The sequence below is a fragment of the Neodiprion pinetum genome, chromosome 4 (genome assembly GCF_021155775.2).
Source record: "Neodiprion pinetum isolate iyNeoPine1 chromosome 4, iyNeoPine1.2, whole genome shotgun sequence".
Lineage (NCBI taxonomy): Eukaryota > Metazoa > Arthropoda > Insecta > Hymenoptera > Diprionidae > Neodiprion > Neodiprion pinetum.
In genome coordinates, this window is record NC_060235.2 from 11,728,929 (window position 1) to 11,746,883 (window position 17,955).

At 47.2% G+C, this 17,955-nt stretch overlaps 1 non-coding gene and 1 pseudogene across 1 annotated transcript; both read left to right on the forward strand.

The window, feature by feature from the left end:
• The first annotated feature begins 13,696 nt into the window (after positions 1-13,696).
• LOC124218313 (5.8S ribosomal RNA) lies at positions 13,697-13,851 on the forward strand. Its single transcript, XR_006883024.1, has one exon. It is a non-coding gene; the product is annotated as a 5.8S ribosomal RNA (ribosomal RNA).
• A 482-nt stretch (positions 13,852-14,333) lies between these two features.
• The window catches only part of LOC124218365 (large subunit ribosomal RNA), a 7,398-nt pseudogene continuing 3,776 nt past the window's right edge, over positions 14,334-17,955 (forward strand).

The window sequence follows — 17,955 nt, forward strand, 5'->3', positions numbered from 1 at the left end:
ATATTTCAGGTTAAGATAGATAATGGCGTTTCAAAAGAAAAATTGTGTGCAACAGTAAGCGATTTTATAATTATGATACATCGTCTGTGCACGGCATGTATGTATTGTAACGTTTCGCGGTTATGGGGTCCGAAGGACTAAAGCCCCTCACTATATAAACCTGTATTCAATATTCCAGACCTATAATTCTATAGTTAGATTATATCATTTATTGGATTGTTCTATATTCAATGAAAAGATTTAGAAGGCACCAAGACTTTCATTTGAGAAGTATTACAGATTAGGAGTATAAAGAATATTTGATTGAACAAGAATATTGATTAAATCCTGAATCCTAATTAATCCAATTAATTCGGTCATCTGCATCGGATATACAGATACAGGGTTTCTACTTAACCCGAAAATCAATGAAATCGGGGTAGTCAGGGAATTTAACCGAAATATATACCTACATTGTGAAAAACAGCAACTATGCTGCACATTTTGTACAGTGCGCGAGTAATAATCATTTGTACACAGCAATAATTGTTGATACATACTGAGGCTCACATGAATAAAAATTTGTAACGAAGTAAATTGGGATTAAAATATTTTTGAACAAAGTTTTACGGCTATAATCATCAAACAAATTAGAGAAGTTTTTTATACTTCTGAAAATTTCAGGAAATTTCTGTTTTAGGTTAGACTAGACACCCTGTATAATCGGCAAGAGCTTTATTCTGGTTAATCACATACTGATCAAAATAATGATTACATATATTGCCCCTCGACAAACTAAATTCTCCACTCGTATTATACTAAATTAATAGCACGCAATTATAACTCTTATTATGTTCTATTTTGTCCTGGATTACCTATCTGCACGCATTAATACAATTCATTTCAAAACATTTTAACTGTATAAATTTATATTCTGGTTGCTAATCTAAATGGTGAGGGAATCCTATAGTGAAAATGTAAGGTGACAATGGGAATTGTTGTGATTTTTCTATTTGGCTTGCAATATTTTTTTGACTAGTGCATAATTTACAATCACTATAATATGTGGTATGAAATAATTTACTGTATTTTCTCAATATATGTTTTTAGGTACACTTTATGAAAACTCTTGGCGGAAAAGACACCCATGATTTTTTATTCAATGCCTTGAAACGCTGCCTCAGTAATTCCGTTGCCAAAGAGTACAGTATGGATGGCAAAAAAAAAAAGAAACCGCTGAGACCGACATATTTTTTGAGAACCATCCTCAGTGAGAATTTGCGCTATATGTTGGAATAATATAATTGTTTCAAAAAAATATAGCTCTTAACTGAAAATTATTATTTTCTCCAGAAGCTGCAAAGATGCATAGGGCTGAATCTGATGAAGATCTCGCCATAAAAATTATAAGCTCCTGGCTCGCTGGAGCCAAATTGAGATTCGACAGAGAAACGTACGACAAATAAAAAATCTTTACTGTGAACGACTACCTAAGCATATGTTGAAGGGTATAATTCAAACCTGGGATTTTTTTTTTTTTTGCACAGCGCCAAACTGGGAGTGATTGAACCAGAACAAGAACAACGTGCGGATTGAGAGTATATGACAAAACGTAACATTTCTTCGTAAATATGGTGTATAGCAAAAGACTGCCCTGTATCAGCTTAATTATTATAACTTATATTTTCATATGCATTATTGATTTAAAAATAATTTAATTATTATAATATTATAATAATAAGTTTAAATCGAGAAAAAACTATACTTATTTTCAAGTATATTTCAAAAAAAGCGTTCGGTTCACGACTTTACATTTCGTACTATACGTGCTTAACGTATATTCTTCTATAATAATTAAGCTGATACAGGGCAGTCTTTTGCTATACACCATATTTACTAGTATAGTAGTAACTATACGTAGTAACATTTACTACGTGTATTACGTAACATTTCTTCGTAAATATTGTGTAGAGCAAAAGACTGCCCTATATCAGCTTAATTATTATAGCCTATATTTTCATATGCATTATTGTTTCCAAAATAATATAAACATAATAATATAATAATAAGTTTATATTGAGAAAAAGACTGTACTTACTTTCACGTATATTTCGAAAGAAGCCTTTGGTTCACGACTTTACATTTCGTACTACGCACTAGTATAGTATGTGTAGTAACATTTACTACGTGTGTTACGTAACATTTCTTTGTAAATATTGTGTAAAGCAAAAAACTGCCCTATATCAGCTTAATTATTGAAACCTATATTTTCATATGCATTATTGTTCCCAAAATAATATAATTATAATAATATAACGATAAGTTTATATTGAGAAAAAGACTATACTTACTTTCATGTATATTTCAAAAGAAGCCTTCGATTCACGACTTAATATGGACATGAGTCTGTACAATTTTATAATGTATTTGAAAATAAATAACTTTGTAAGATACCTATATAATTAATCATTTTACGCAGATTCAGGACTTTCTTTATTACCTGAAAGATTTTTGAAACGTATTGTGGAATATATCAGAAATATTTTCACTATATCTTTCGGAAATGTTTCAGCAATATATCAGTCACCATTTTCAGATATATCGCTGAAAAATTTCTGAAATATATCGCGGAAATATTTCTGACATATGACCGAAATGTTTCTGACATATTTTTGACATATGTCAGCTATAAAACGTTAGTTATATATGCGGACATGGACATATTTCTGACATATTTCTGAAATGTTGCAATGGAATATAAAATGTTTCTGATGAGACATTTCTGAAACATTTCTGAAATATATCGCGGAAATATTTCTGACATATTACCGAAATGTTCCTGACATATTTCTGACATATGTCAGCTATAAAACGTTAGTTATATATGCGGACATGGACATATTTCTGACATATTTCTGAAATGTTGCAATGGAATATAACATGTTTCTGATAAGACATTTCTGAAACATTTCTGAAACATATTGTGCTGTGTGGGGTAATACTCAACACCGTCGACATTTTCGAGCACTTGACTCAGAAACTTGTATTTCGGCTGATTGAGTGATTTTGAGTAAACGTACAGGTTTTCGAACCTCAAGCCGTTCGGATGCGTTATAAGCGCAAATAATGCGTTGGTTTTGCCACAGTTGGATGGTCCGCAGAATACCGCACGTACACTACTCGGCAACAATTCGCCATTACGTTTTTTCCGTTTTGTACTCTGCTGTGTAAATTTGTCAAAATTCATCACGGGCAGCTTGGCCGATTGTGTCTCGAACCTCATCTCAAACGTGACTGACTGGATTTTTTCCATAAATGCATCGTTTATAACAACTTTCTCTCAGTCGCGGAGCGGACATGATTGTGCACACACGTGATCGTAAGCGATCGTCAAAAAAGCGATCAAGTGGGAAAGGTTTGGTAAATAGCATTATCAACAAACTTCCGATCGAGTTGCATGTTCCCGGTTACCAGTACTGCGGTCCTGGCACCAAGTTGTCGAAAAGACTCGCGAGAGGCGATTCCGGTATCAATCCTCTCGATGCAGCGTGTAAGAAACACGATATAGCGTATTCGAAAAATCGTGAGAATCTTGAAGCTAGAAGCGTTGCGGATAAAATATTAGCTGAAAAAGCTTGGAAACGGGTTCTCGCAACGGACGCAAATTTGGGTGAGAAGGCAGCCGCTTGGGCTGTAGCTAACATGATGAAGGTGAAAACAAAGTTAGGCATGGGGTATCGAAAACCTAAGAACGTTTTCTTGAACAAAATCATACGAGCGGCAAAACAGTCTATGATTCCAAGCTATGACGCGAAAACGAGCATCAAGTCTGCACTCAAAGGTGCTCGAGAAGCTGTGAAAAAAGAAGGTGGTAAACATAAAGTTCGATCACCGCGCGATCTACCGGTACCCTCAAAAGTTGGTGGATTTCTACCTTTTCTCATACCTATTTTTGCCAGTCTCAGCGCTACGGGTGCGTTAGCGGGAGGTGCTGCGAGTATAGCAAAGGCTGTAAACGATGCGAGCGCGGCTAAACGAGAATTGGAGGAAAGCAAACGGCATAACAAAACGATGGAAGCGATCGCCTTAGGTAAAGGCCTCCATCTCAAACCTTACAAAAAGGGTTTTAGTCTTCATCTTTCAAAAAACTAAATGTCAAGCTACCACGCCGAGCGTTGACCAATTGGGATTTGCTGAAGTATGCAAAAATCATGAAAATTCCATACTTCCGAGGTGTCTTTATGCGCAACGAAATGCCCAAAACCGGGCCGCGTAAAAACGAAACAGCTGTAGTCAATCTCGACAATAAAGATGGTCCTGGGACACACTGGGTTGCGTATAAGAAACGCGGCAGCGATGTAGTTTACTTCGACAGTTTCGGTCATCTTCAACCGCCGTTAGACCTCGTGAAATATCTCGGTGTTGGTAGCGTTAAGTACAACGACGAAAGGTATCAAGATTACGGTACATTCGATTGCGGACACTTGTGTCTGAAATTTCTAAGCGATAAGCTATATAAACATGACACGTAATTTAATAACGTCAGTCGAGCACTCGCAGTCATGGATGATTCGTTTACATTAACGATATCGGGAACGTCGTCGATTCTCGAAGCGCAATATTTTCCTCCGATCGAACTTGCTCTGAACAAAAATTATGTTCTCGGCCTCGTTGAACTGTTAACCTTCAATTCCATTCCCAACGTCGATGTCGGTCGCAATAAAATTTACGTAGCCGACAAGGTAGTCACTATATCCACTGGCAGCTACGAAATTGAGGATATTGAAAAGTATGTTCAAGACGCGTTAAAAAATACCGACATTGAAATCAGTATAAAGCCTAACAATAATACGTTACGCAGCGAAATCAAATGTAACCATATCGTAGATTTGGAACCTGAGGATTCTATTGGTCAGCTTCTCGGATTTACACCGCGCGTATTGGCAGCTAATCAAACTCACCATTCGGATATGCCTGTAACTATTCTCAAGGTCAACGCGTTGCAAGTCGAATGCAGCATTACAACGGGTGCCTACGTCAATGGACATGAAGTGCATACTATTCACGAATTTTTCCCTATCGTTCCACCGGGATATAAGATCGTGGAAGTACCGTCGCACGTCATTTACCTTCCGATCACCGTCAAGACCATAGATCACGTGCAGCTTCGGTTAGTCGATCAAGACGGAGATCTGGTTAATTTTCGCGGAGAAGTTATAACTGTGAGACTGCACATCAAATCGCAATAAAAGATGGGTATTGTATATAACAGATTGGCCAAAAAGAGTTATATCAGTAAGTCAGCATGTCCCGATCAAGTCAGTCATCGATCGATTCCCGAACCGCTAACACGCCGAAACGTGGAGTTCCTGATAGCTCTGGGTCTAAAGCTGACACCTTTTGGAAAAGGAATTTCCGACAAATAAAACTGCGATTCTGCTGTTTCGTTGTATGCTCCGTACCATGGAGGAGGAAATATTGAGCATTCAAACACCTGTCGTCTTTGACGAATCAATCGCACACCAAGAAATACACGCACACAAACCGTACGCATCGTCAACTTTCAACAACAGCGATGAGATTCGAATCACCGTTCAGCATCAGGATTTATGCGTATTACCGAGCAAGAGTTCGCTGCATATCTCTGGAAAATTGCTCAAATCGGACGGCACCGCAGCAGCGATCACAACTTTGGTCAATAACGCCATCTGCCATTTGTTCGAAGATGTACGGTACGAACTCAACGCCGTAGAGATTGAAAAATGTAAAAACGTTGGTCTGACCAGCCTGCTGAAAGGTTTCGCTTCGCTCAACCCTGGTCAAAGTTGGCTTATGGAAAATGCTGGATGGCTCGATGTTCAGGAAACGAAAAAATTAACTGATGCCGATGGTAACTTTGACGTAGTTATTCCCTTGAGCATGATATTGGGCTTCGCTGAAGACTATCGCAAGATCGTCGTTAACGCGAAACACGAGCTGATTCTTACAAGATCAAAAAGTGATTTGAATGCCATCGTTCAAAATCAAGACGAAGACTTTAGAATCGTGATCGATCAGGTGGAATGGTTAGTACCGTACGTGAAGCTCTCGGATCAACGAAAAATCGCACTGTTGAATTTCATTGAGAAAGATACACCAGTCTCCATGAGCTTCCGCAGTTGGGAGTTGTACGAATATCCTTTGCTACCGGCAACCACGAAACACGTTTGGACTGTGAAAACGTCCACCCATTTGGAAAAACCGCGATTTGTCATGCTCGGTTTTCAAACGAATCGAAAAAACAAAACCGGCAAAAATGCCAGTCATCTTGATCATTGTAACATTACTGACGTCAAGCTCTTCTTGAATTCCGAGTATTATCCGTACGGTAACCTGAACTTGGACATGAGTCACAATCGCTTTGCATTACTGTACGAGATGTACGCAAACTTTCAAGCCACCTATTACGGCAAAGAACCCGAGCCTCTGTTGACGAAGAGCGAATTTCTACAGTACGAACCTTTGATTTTCATCGACTGTTCGAAACAAAACGAGGCTCTGAAATCTGGACCGGTAGATATTCGTATCGAATTTGAGGCGAAGAATAACTTTCCTACCGGTACATCTGCCCACTGCTTGATTTTACATGATCGTATAATTGAATATAACCCGCTGAGTGGTGGGGTGAGAAAATTGGTATAAAAACCTTGAACGTTGTGACAATCGATTCAGTATTTTTTTCACGATGGAGTTCATAGTCGACGTACAAGGATTCAGAAGACAGGGTTCCGGTTTTACACCAAAAGAGTTGGCAGTTGTGTCACTCGACGAAGAGGCCAACCCGTCAATTTTTCTCTTCGAACCTCCGTACGATTGGAATTGTTTACGTGCTCCGTTCAAAAGCGACAATTTGTGGCTGTCACGGAATTATCATGGACTATCCTGGGAAGGTGGTGATTTACCTTTCGAGAAGCTCGACTTCACCATCGAATGTACGCTGCTGCGTAAGGCTTCAACAGTTTACGTAAAAGGTTTGGAGAAGAAAAGTTGGCTGCAGAAACTTCTGGGTGAAAAAGTTGAAGTCGTTGAAATGATGGATTTGAGTTGTCCGTCGTTGCAGAAGTTGAATGAAATGTCGGACACGAATTCAAACTGTACGCATCACGCTATATTACGTCCAAACTGTGCAGCCAAAAACGTATTGTTACTGCGAAATTTTTTACTCAAACACAAAAGACAATCGGTATCTCCTCGAACAGTTATTCATTCTCATTGTCTAACGCATGGATACGATACCGTTGAGTAAGAACACTCATACATTAGCATTACGAATTTCATGTAAAACTGTAATCTTGAGCTGTTTTTTTCAATAAAATATTTTGCATCGTCAATAACAACCGTTTATTCAGAACCTCTGTCCCGCTAGTTAAGAGTTTATTTCAGAACCTTCCAGAATTCAACGCCGAGACTCATCAGTCTTACACGGCACATGCAAGTCAAAAGTTCATCAAAGTTCTACAAATATCAGCGTTAAAGTCATGGCTGCTGAAACATACTCAAATATCGTCAAAACGATGGAGAACGCACGGGATCGAAATCGCAATCGCTGCTTTTCTCTGTTTCAGATCATTAGTGAACTAAAAGGGTGAAGAGAGCAAAAAAAAAAAATGTATACGCATTTTTTTTGTTTATTCAATAAAACATTTCATTTTTTTTTTACATCGATCAATGTTAATTATTGTAATTGATTCTTCTATACATATATATATATATATATATATAATTGGAACAGTGGTGTAAGGAGACGCTGTACACGTTGTCCTGGTACGGTGTACAAGTTAGACGAGAGCCGACGCATCTTTGAACTCGATTTGCCCATACTGGCCGCCCAGATATTGCAAGAGCAGCCGCTCCTCCTCCGTCGCCTGCACCAATTTCTGGTACTGAGTCTCGTCCTCGTTGAGCATTCGCGCAACCCGTGCCGGTAAGAAGATGCTGAATTCGTCGTTCAGATCTGTGACGACACGCTTTCCAAACCTCGTTTGAACTCGTCGAATATTGGTGACGTTGTATATTTTGAAAATTTCCAGCTCGGTCAATTTCTTTGTCGGTAGAAAATCGGCCATGCTTGCCACTTTGTTCAATTTTGTGAAATCCATTTTTTTTTAATGTTCAACAGTTACGTGTTTTTGATAAATTTAAATTTGCAAACTTTTTTGTCACTGTGCTTAGTTCTGACTTCTGATTCACAATGGTTTTCAAGTCGTGAATATTTTTTAGGAACAGATCGATTCGCTGTTTTAGTTCTGCTTTACTTGGAGTTCTCTTCATGAGAGCTGAAGGTACAAGACTGTCTTTCGAGCCTGAATTTCAGTCTTTTATATCCGTATTCCTTGAGAAACTTCTAGAATCTGGAATTCTATTAATATTTTTTTCGAATGGGAAATTTCCGCTCTGCCTATCTAATCGCGATGTCACCATCCGGTCCATTAACGTAAAAGAATGTATTCGAAGTACGTGGAAAATATTATTTTTTTCGTCTGAGGCAAACTATTAGCGCGAAATCTAATTGCGATGGCGCCATCCGGTCGATTAACGTAAAAGAATGTATTCGAAGTACGTGGAAAATATTGTTTTTTTTGTGTCTATCTAATCGCGATGTCACCATCCGGTCCATTAACGTAAAAGAATGTATTCGAAGTACGTGGAAAATATTATTTTTTTCGTCTGAGGCAAACTATTAGCGCGAAATCTAATTGCGATGGCGCCATCCGGTCGATTAACGTAAAAGAATGTATTCGAAGTACGTGGAAAATATTGTTTTTTGTGTCTATCTAATCGCGATGTCACCATCCGGTCGATTAACGTAAAAGAATGTATTCGAAGTACGTACTATTAGCGTAAAAGTTTACGGATCGTCATCGGCATTCCCTGTCTATCTAATCGCGATGTCACCATCCGGTCCATTAACGTAAAAGAATGTATTCGAAGTACGTGGAAAATATTATTTTTCGCCTGAGGCAAACTATTGGTTATATATCAAAAAAAAAAAAGGCCGCCGTCAAAATGGCCACCATCGAAAAAATCATGACCGCCATCAAAAATGGCCGCCGTCAAAATTGCCGCCATCGAAAAAATCATGACCGCCATCAAAAATGGCCGCCATCAAAATGGCCATCGTCAAAATTGCCGCCATCGAAAAAATCATGACCGCCATCAAAAATGGCCGCCGTCAAAATGGCCATCGTCAAAATTGCCGCCATCGAAAAAATCATGACCGCCATCAAAAATGGCCGCCGTCAAAATGGCCATCGCCAAAATTGCCCGCCCATCGAAAAAATCAAAATGGCCGCCATCAAAAAAAATGGCTGCCGTCGATAACAGGCGGACTGGTCGGCTTAGTCGGTAAAGAAGGTGTTTCTATCCAGAACCGGCCTTGTATTGCTACTGTCCGAGTCGACAAAAAGGCGATGCGCGGCGTCCCAGAGTCGATACGGGCCGACGGGACTCGGTGAAGTTTTGGTCCGAGTCGACCGAAAGGCGATGCTCGGCGTCTTGGAGTCGATACGGGCCGACGGGACTCGATGAAGTTTCGTTTAGAGTCGAGCGAAGGGCGACGCGCGGCCTCCCGGAGTCGATCCGGGCCGGCGGGACTTGTAAAAATTTCGGTCTAAGTCGACAGAAAGGCAATGCGCGGCGTCCCGGAGTCGATCCGGGCCGACGGGACTTGTAAAAATTAGGGTCCGAGTCGACAGAAAGGCTACGCGCGGCGTCCCAGAGTCGATCCGGGCCGACGGGACTCGTAAAAATTACGGTCCGAGTCGACAAAAAGGCGATGCGCGGCGTCTTGGAGTCGATACGGGTCGACGGGACTCAATGAAGTTTCGTTCCGAGTCGAGCGAAGGGCGACGCGCGGCCTCCCGGAGTTGATCCGGGCCGGCGGGACTTGTAAATGTTTTGATCCGAGTCGACAGAAAGGCGATGCGCGGCGTCCCGAAGTCGATCCAGGCCGACAGGACTTGTAAAAATTACGATCCGAGTCGACGAAAAGGCGACGCGCGGCGTCCCGGAGTCGATCCGGGCCGACGGGACTTGTGAAAATTTCGGCCTAAGTCGACCGAAAGGCGATGCGCGGCGTCTTGGAGTCGATACGGGCCGACGGAACTCGATGAAGTTTCGTTCCGAGTCGAGCGAAGGGCGACGCGCGGCCTCCCGGAGTCGATCTGGGCCGGCGGGACTTGTAAAAATTTCGGTCTGAGACGACCGAAAGGCGATGCGCGGCGTCCCGGAGTCGATCCGGGCCGGGAGCCTGTCGGAACACCGTCAAATGAGCCTCGGTTAATTTCGACAAAGTTCCCGAAGTTCAAAATTTTTTCAAAAGCCCGCGGAGGTTTCGCCCCGTAAGCCGACCGTGCTACCACCGTACCGGCGCCGACGTTCTAGCGGCCAGGCTCCTACTGGTAAGAGGAGCGAGTCGGTCGGGCCGGACTCCCGTCGTCCGCCTGCTACGCCGTACCGGTACGTGCTCGAGCACGATACGTACGTCAGCGTAGACCAGGAGCGGGCGTTCGCGGACCGTTCCATGCCTCGTATCTAAGAAAGTACGCGACTCGCGTTGTTTCATCTATCGTCACTGCATTACCGCGGGTCGGTGTCTCAAACCGAATGGCCCTTGACGCGGTACCAAGAAGTTCGGCCCTCCGTGAAACACGGAAGGCTGAACGCTTCAACGCACGCGTCAACTCGCTTCCTTCCGAGCGTACACTCAAAGACCAGAGATGTTATAACAACGTATCCCATACGCTTCCAATCTAGCAGACGGGTACGGGAAATCGTTCGAACGCTTATGAAGCCGAGTGTCAAGGTGGCTGCACACGGAACCGGGGCTGCCTGCGTGCAGTCCCGAAACACACAGTAGACGCACCGCTGACCGGGCTGGGAGACCCGGCTGGCGATAGGTGGCGCACGTCCGAGCGGAGATTTTGTATCGAAGTTCCCTCGTTGATCCTGCCAGTAGTCACATGCTTGTCTCAAAGATTAAGCCAAGCATGTCTCAGTGCCAAATTGACGTAAAACCTTAAATGTCTCATTTAATTAGTTATAGTTTCTTGGATCGTACATACATTTACTTGGATGACTGTGGCGATTCTAGAGCTAACACACGCAGAGTTCCGACCACAGATGTAAGAAATGCTTTTATTAGATTGAAATAATTCGGCGGCGGATACGTCCCGTCCGCCGTTTACCTTGATGACTCTAAATAACTTTGGGCTGATCGCACAGTCTCGTACCGGCGACGCTTCTTCCAAATGTCTGCCTTATCAACTGTCGATGGTAGGCTCTGCGCCTACCATGGTTGTAACGGGTAACGGGAAATCAGGGTTCGATTCCGGAGGGGGAGCCTGAGAAACGGCTACCACATCTAAGGACGGCAGCAGGCGCGCAAATTACTCACTCCCGGCACGGGGAGGTAGTGACGAAAAATAACGATACGGGACTTATCCGAGGCCCCGTAAACGGAATGAGTACACTTTGAATTCTTTGACAAGGATCCATTAGAGGGCAAGTCTGGTGCCAGCAGCCGCGGTAATTCCAGCTCCAATAGCGTATATTAAAGTTGTTGCGGTTAAAAAGCTCGTAGTTGAATCTGTGTCTCACGCTGTCGGTTCACCGCTCGCGGTGTCTAACTGGCATGATTGTTGGACGTCCTACTGGTGGGCTCAGCCCTTCGGGGCGGCCCAACTAATATCTCATCGCGGTGCTCTTCACTGAGTGTCGAGGTGGGCCGGTACGTTTGCTTTGAACAAATTAGAATGCTTAAAGCAGGCTATCTTTGCCTGAATACTGTGTGCATGGAATAATGGAATGGGACCACGGTTCTATTTTGTTGGTTTTTGGAACCCGAAGGTAATGATCAATAGGAACAGATGGGGACATTTGTATTGCGACGTTAGAGGTGAAATTCTTGGATCGTCGCAAAACGGACAGAAGCGAAAGCATTTGCCAAAAATGTTTTCTTTAATCAAGAACGAAAGTTAGAGGTACAAAGGCGATCAGATACCGCTCTCGTTCTAACCATAAACGATGCCAGCTAGCGATCCGCCGAAGTTCCTCCGATGACTTGGCGGGCAGCTTCCGGGAAACCGAAGCTTTTGGGTTCCGGGGAAAGTATGGTTGCAAAGCTGAAACTCAAAGGAATTGACGGAAGGGCACCACCAGGAGTGGAGCCTGCGGCTTAATTTGACTCAACACGGGAAACCTCACCAGGCCCGGACACCAGGAGGATTGACAGATTGAGAGCTCTTTCTTGATTCGGTGAGTGGTGGTGCATGGCCGTTCTTAGTTGGTGAAGCGATTTGTCTGGTTGATTCCGATAACGAACGAGACTCTAGCCTGCTAAATCGGCGTACCTTCCGGTATCTCGAAGGCCCCCGGCCTCGGTCGGGCGGTTTTTACTACCGGCGTACAAATAAATCTTCTAAGAGAGACAGGCGGCTTCTAGCCGCACGAGATTGAGCAATAACAGGTCTGTGATGCCCTTAGATGTTCTGGGCCGCACGCGCGCTACACTGAAGGAATCAGCGTGTCTCTCCTGGCCGAAAGACCCGGGTAACCCGCTGAACCTTCTTCGTGCTAGGGATTGGGGCTTGCAATTATTCCCCATGAACAAGGAATTTCCAGTAAGCGCAAGTCGTCAGCTCGCGTTGATCTCGTCCATGCTCTTTGTACACACCGCCCGTCGCTATTACCGATTGAATGATTTAGTGAGGTCTTCGGACTGGTACGCGGCAATGTCTCGGCATTGCCGATGTTGCCGGGAAGACGACCAAACTCGATCATCTAGAGGAAGTAAAAGTCGTAACAAGGTTTCCGTAAGTGAACCTGCGGAAGGATCATTAACGTTCCGTACTGCCGAAGCAGCGACTCGTAAGCGCGCGGGGCTGTCTCGCCGCGAGAGTGGCGTGTCACGCCCACGTGTCGCGAACGAAATTTCACAAAAGTTTGAACGACGTAACGGTCGGGCCCGGTTGCCGCGGCGCGCAACACAATCGTCATGACAACGAACGCGGTGCTGATGCCGGATCCGATGAGTCCGGCGTTCGCCGCGGTCGCGACGAGCGCAGTTGCCGGCTAAAACCGCCCGACGACCGACTCGCGCCGAGGCGTCGACCCGTCGCTCCGCGTCCAGCGCGGAGCAGCGGCGGGTCGTTCGCGCCTCCGGCCGACTCTGTGCCGAGAGGGGACCGCTCCGCGGTCTGCCGCGACTCGTTCGACCCGGTCAGGTCGTACGAGGGAGACGTGCAAAGCTGGTCTCGACGCTTCTTCGCGGGCAGCCTGTCTGCGCCCGGGTGTCCTCGGTGCAACGCCGTTACACCCCGGACGCAGGCCACAAACGCGGTAGGCTTCGGAAAGAATTTTCGGCCTTACGAGGAATCTCGCGTCAGCGTCGAGGGCAGCGATGCCCGGGACTTGCTGACGCGGCCCACTGCCGTCCGCCGTCAATCGTTTGCATTGCGAGCCGATCGGGTCCGGCGCTGGTTAATTCCGGCAGACGACCCGTGAACTCGAGGCAACGTCGGCTCTCGAACCATCGCACGGACGAAATTTGACGCGTGGCGCGCGTTCCTCTCCGCGCGCAACCGCGCAAGGGCTGACGCACGCGGCGCCGCGCTGACGACCACAGAAAGCCGGTAACAACCGTAATTTTGACATTTTTAATGCAAAATTCACAAATGATTACCCTGAACGGTGGATCACTTGGCTCGTGGGTCGATAAAGAACGCAGCTAATTGCGCGTCAACTTGTGAACTGCAGGACACATGAACATCGACATTTCGAACGCACATTGCGGTCCACGGTTACAATTTCCGGACCACGCCTGGCTGAGGGTCGTTTAACAACGACAGACTGCTCCGTAGGCAACGGTGCTGCGAAAACCCCCCCGGGGGAACAGCGCACCGTGCCTTCGCGAGCGAATGACTGCGCGTTCGCAGCCCGTGTCGCGCGCCGGTCGCGCGGCAACGGGTCGCGTCGCCTCAAACGAACACGTATGTCACGGTCACGACGCGTCGCCGCAGATCGCAGGGTCGAGCTGTCGCTGCCGTTTGTCACGTTCCGGTGCTAGCGATAGTCGAGAGAACGAACGAATTCGGCACGGCGACACACAGACCGCGCGCGGTCGGTTCGCCGCTCATGTGATGAAGTTCCGTCCACGCTTCGCCGCGGGGGGCTCTCGGGTCTCCCGTACGGCGGGCGTGTTTACGGTCGTTTTCGTGGCTCGAACGTACGAAAGAATACGTTGTGTCTTCGTCCGTGTCGACGGTGCTGTTCTTGAACGAACGGCCGTCGCCGACGACGGACTCGCAATCTTACGACGACCTCAGAGCAATCGAGACTACCCGCTGAATTCAAGCATATTACTAAGCGGAGGAAAAGAAACTAACTAGGATTTCCTTAGTAGCGGCGAGCGAACAGGAAACAGCCCAGCACTGAATCCCGCGGTTCTGCCGCCGGGAAATGTAGTGTTTGGGAGGATCCACTTATCCCGGGGCGTCGGCCCGCGTCCAAGTCCATCTTGAATGGGGCCACTTACCCGCAGAGGGTGCCAGGCCCGTAGTGACCGGGACGCGCCACGGGAGGATCTCTCCTCAGATTCGGATTGCTTGAGAGTGCAGCTCTAAGTGGGTGGTAAACTCCATCTAAGGCTAAATATGACCACGAGACCGATAGCGAACAAGTACCGTGAGGGAAAGTTGAAAAGAACTCTGAAGAGAGAGTTCAAGAGTACGTGAAACCGTTCAGGGGTAAACCTGAGAAACCCGAAAGATCGAACGGGGAGATTCATCGTCAGCGACGCAGGCTTCGCCGCGGCTCGTGATGTCGGGACCTCGCGTCCACGGCACTCGGTCGCGGTGCAATGTCCGGCGGCGCCGGCGTGCACTTCTCCCCTAGTAGGACGTCGCGACCCGTTGGGTGTCGGTCTAAGGCCCGGTCGGCTGCCTGTCTCGGCGTTCTCGTCGGGGCAGACCCCCGGTTGCCCGTCCGGCTGCCCGGCGGTACCCGCACGGTATAGAGCCGCATTGAACTGCGTCGGGCCCGCCGCAAGCGCGGTCAGCGATTCCCGGTGGTCGGACCTAGCGCCGTCCCCGGGCCTGGCCAGCTGTTGGCTGGCGGTGTCCTCTGGCTGGCTCGTTCGAATTATCAAATACCGGTCGGCGACGCTATTGCTTTGGGTACTTTCAGGACCCGTCTTGAAACACGGACCAAGGAGTCTTACATGTGCGCGAGTCATTGGGACGAGCAAACCTAAAGGCGAAATGAAAGTAAAGGTCAGCCCAGCGCTGACCGAGGGAGGATGGGCCGCGTCACGATGCGGCCCCGCACTCCCGGGGCGTCTCGTTCTCACTGCGAGAAGAGGCGCACCCAGAGCGTACACGTTGGGACCCGAAAGATGGTGAACTATGCCTGGTCAGGACGAAGTCAGGGGAAACCCTGATGGAGGTCCGTAGCGATTCTGACGTGCAAATCGATCGTCGGAACTGGGTATAGGGGCGAAAGACTAATCGAACCATCTAGTAGCTGGTTCCCTCCGAAGTTTCCCTCAGGATAGCTGGCACTCGCGTACAAAACGTACACGAGTCTCATCCGGTAAAGCGAATGATTAGAGGCCTTGGGGCCGAAACGACCTCAACCTATTCTCAAACTTTAAATGGGTGAGATCTCTGGCTTGCTTGAACTATGAAGCCACGAGATCTCGGATCAGAGTGCCAAGTGGGCCACTTTTGGTAAGCAGAACTGGCGCTGTGGGATGAACCAAACGCCGAGTTAAGGCGCCAAAGTCGACGCTTATGGGATACCATGAAAGGCGTTGGTTGCTTAAGACAGCAGGACGGTGGCCATGGAAGTCGGAATCCGCTAAGGAGTGTGTAACAACTCACCTGCCGAAGCAACTAGCCCTGAAAATGGATGGCGCTGAAGCGTCGCGCCTATACTCGGCCGTCAGCGGCATACGAGGCGGCCTAGGCCGTCATGAAGCCCTGACGAGTAGGAGGGTCGCGGCGGTGTGCGCAGAAGGGTCTGGGCGTGAGCCTGCCTGGAGCCGCCGTCGGTGCAGATCTTGGTGGTAGTAGCAAATACTCCAGCGAGGCCCTGGAGGACTGACGTGGAGAAGGGTTTCGTGTGAACAGCCGTTGCACACGAGTCAGTCGATCCTAAGCCCTAGGAGAAATCCGATGACGATGTTGGTGTATTTCTATGCCTGACACGCGCGTCGTGACGCCGGTGATTGTGCGAACGTCGGGCCTCGCTCGGCGTTCCCCCCGGCGTGGGCGCGCGCGGTTTGAAATGTGACACACCCGTCGGGCGAAAGGGAATCCGGTTCCTATTCCGGAACCCGGCAGCGGAACCGTTTACAAGTCGGGCCCTCGCAAGAGAGTTCGTCGGGGTAACCCAAAAAGACCTGGAGACGCCGTCGGGAGATCCGGAAAGAGTTTTCTTTTCTGTATAAGCGTTCGAGTTCCCTGGAATCCTCTAGCAGGGAGATAGGGTTTGGAACGCGAAGAGCACCGCAGTTGCGGCGGTGTCTGGATCTTCCCCTCGGACCTTGAAAATCCAGGAGAGGGCCACGTGGAGGTCTCGCGCCGGTTCGTACCCATATCCGCAGCAGGTCTCCAAGGTGAAGAGCCTCTAGTCGATAGACTAATGTAGGTAAGGGAAGTCGGCAAATTGGATCCGTAACTTCGGAATAAGGATTGGCTCTGAGGATCGGGGCGTGTCGGGCTTGGTCGGGAAGCGGGTTTGGCTGACGTGCCGGGCCTGGGCGAGGTGATGGTAATAACCGGATCCGAGCTCGGTCCCGTGCCTTGGCCTCCCGCGGATCTTCCTTGCTGCGAGGCTTCGGCGGCGGTTCGCCGTTGCCGTCGTCCTCTTCGGCCGCCATTCAACGGTCAGCTCAGAACTGGCACGGACTGGGGGAATCCGACTGTCTAATTAAAACAAAGCATTGCGATGGCCCTAGCGGGTGTTGACGCAATGTGATTTCTGCCCAGTGCTCTGAATGTCAACGTGAAGAAATTCAAGCAAGCGCGGGTAAACGGCGGGAGTAACTATGACTCTCTTAAGGACGGTGTGACCGGGTGCCGAAGCGGAGGTTGAGTGCTTGCGATGTCCCTGTTACACCCGACAAGTGCCTAACGTACACCTCCTTGTGGTGAGAGTCGGGCACTTGTACTGCAATTCAGCAGTGCGTGCGGCTAAGTACGGAGGCTATTTAGGGTCCTGGGGGTTGCCAGCCCCCTCGACCCTCATTAGTTGGCGTAAAAACTCGGAAAAAGCCTCGGATGGAATCAGAGTCCGGCGAGTTCACTGACTCAGCCGACCCAACGAACCCCAACCTACCGAGTACGTCAAAAGGCAAAGGTGAACCTCGTGCTGCAGACCAGGATGAAGCAATGGGCAGATTTCCGGGATGCGGCAAAACGTTTAAGAATATAAGAGGTAGAGGCGTGCATGAAAATCGGAAGCACCCAGACTGGTATGACACGAAGAAAATGGAGATCGAAAATGTTAAAGCGAGATGGACGGCCGAAGAAAAGATGTTGATAGCCAGGCGAGAGGCAAAACTCTTGTTTGAGAGTACAGCAAAAATTATGAACATGAATCAGAGGATACAGAAGGTTTTCGGTGCAGGTCGAACGATCGAGAGCATCAAGGGACATAGGCGGCGCTCAAGTCACAAAAGGAAGGTGCAACAGTTCCTGACCGAGCTTACAAAGAAGGCCCAAGCGGAAGCTGAAGGAGCCAGTGAGTCGGATATACCGTCCGAACCTGTTTCTCCGACAGGAAATCCAGCTAACAGCTTACTGGATAAAATTGCACAGTGTCTGGCGAGCATGAGGCCCCTGACTAACAATGAATACCAGGTACAAAGTCTCAACGATATCTGCTCTGCTCTACCGAATACACCGAAGGACATTACGCTAACAGACGTGGGCCTTT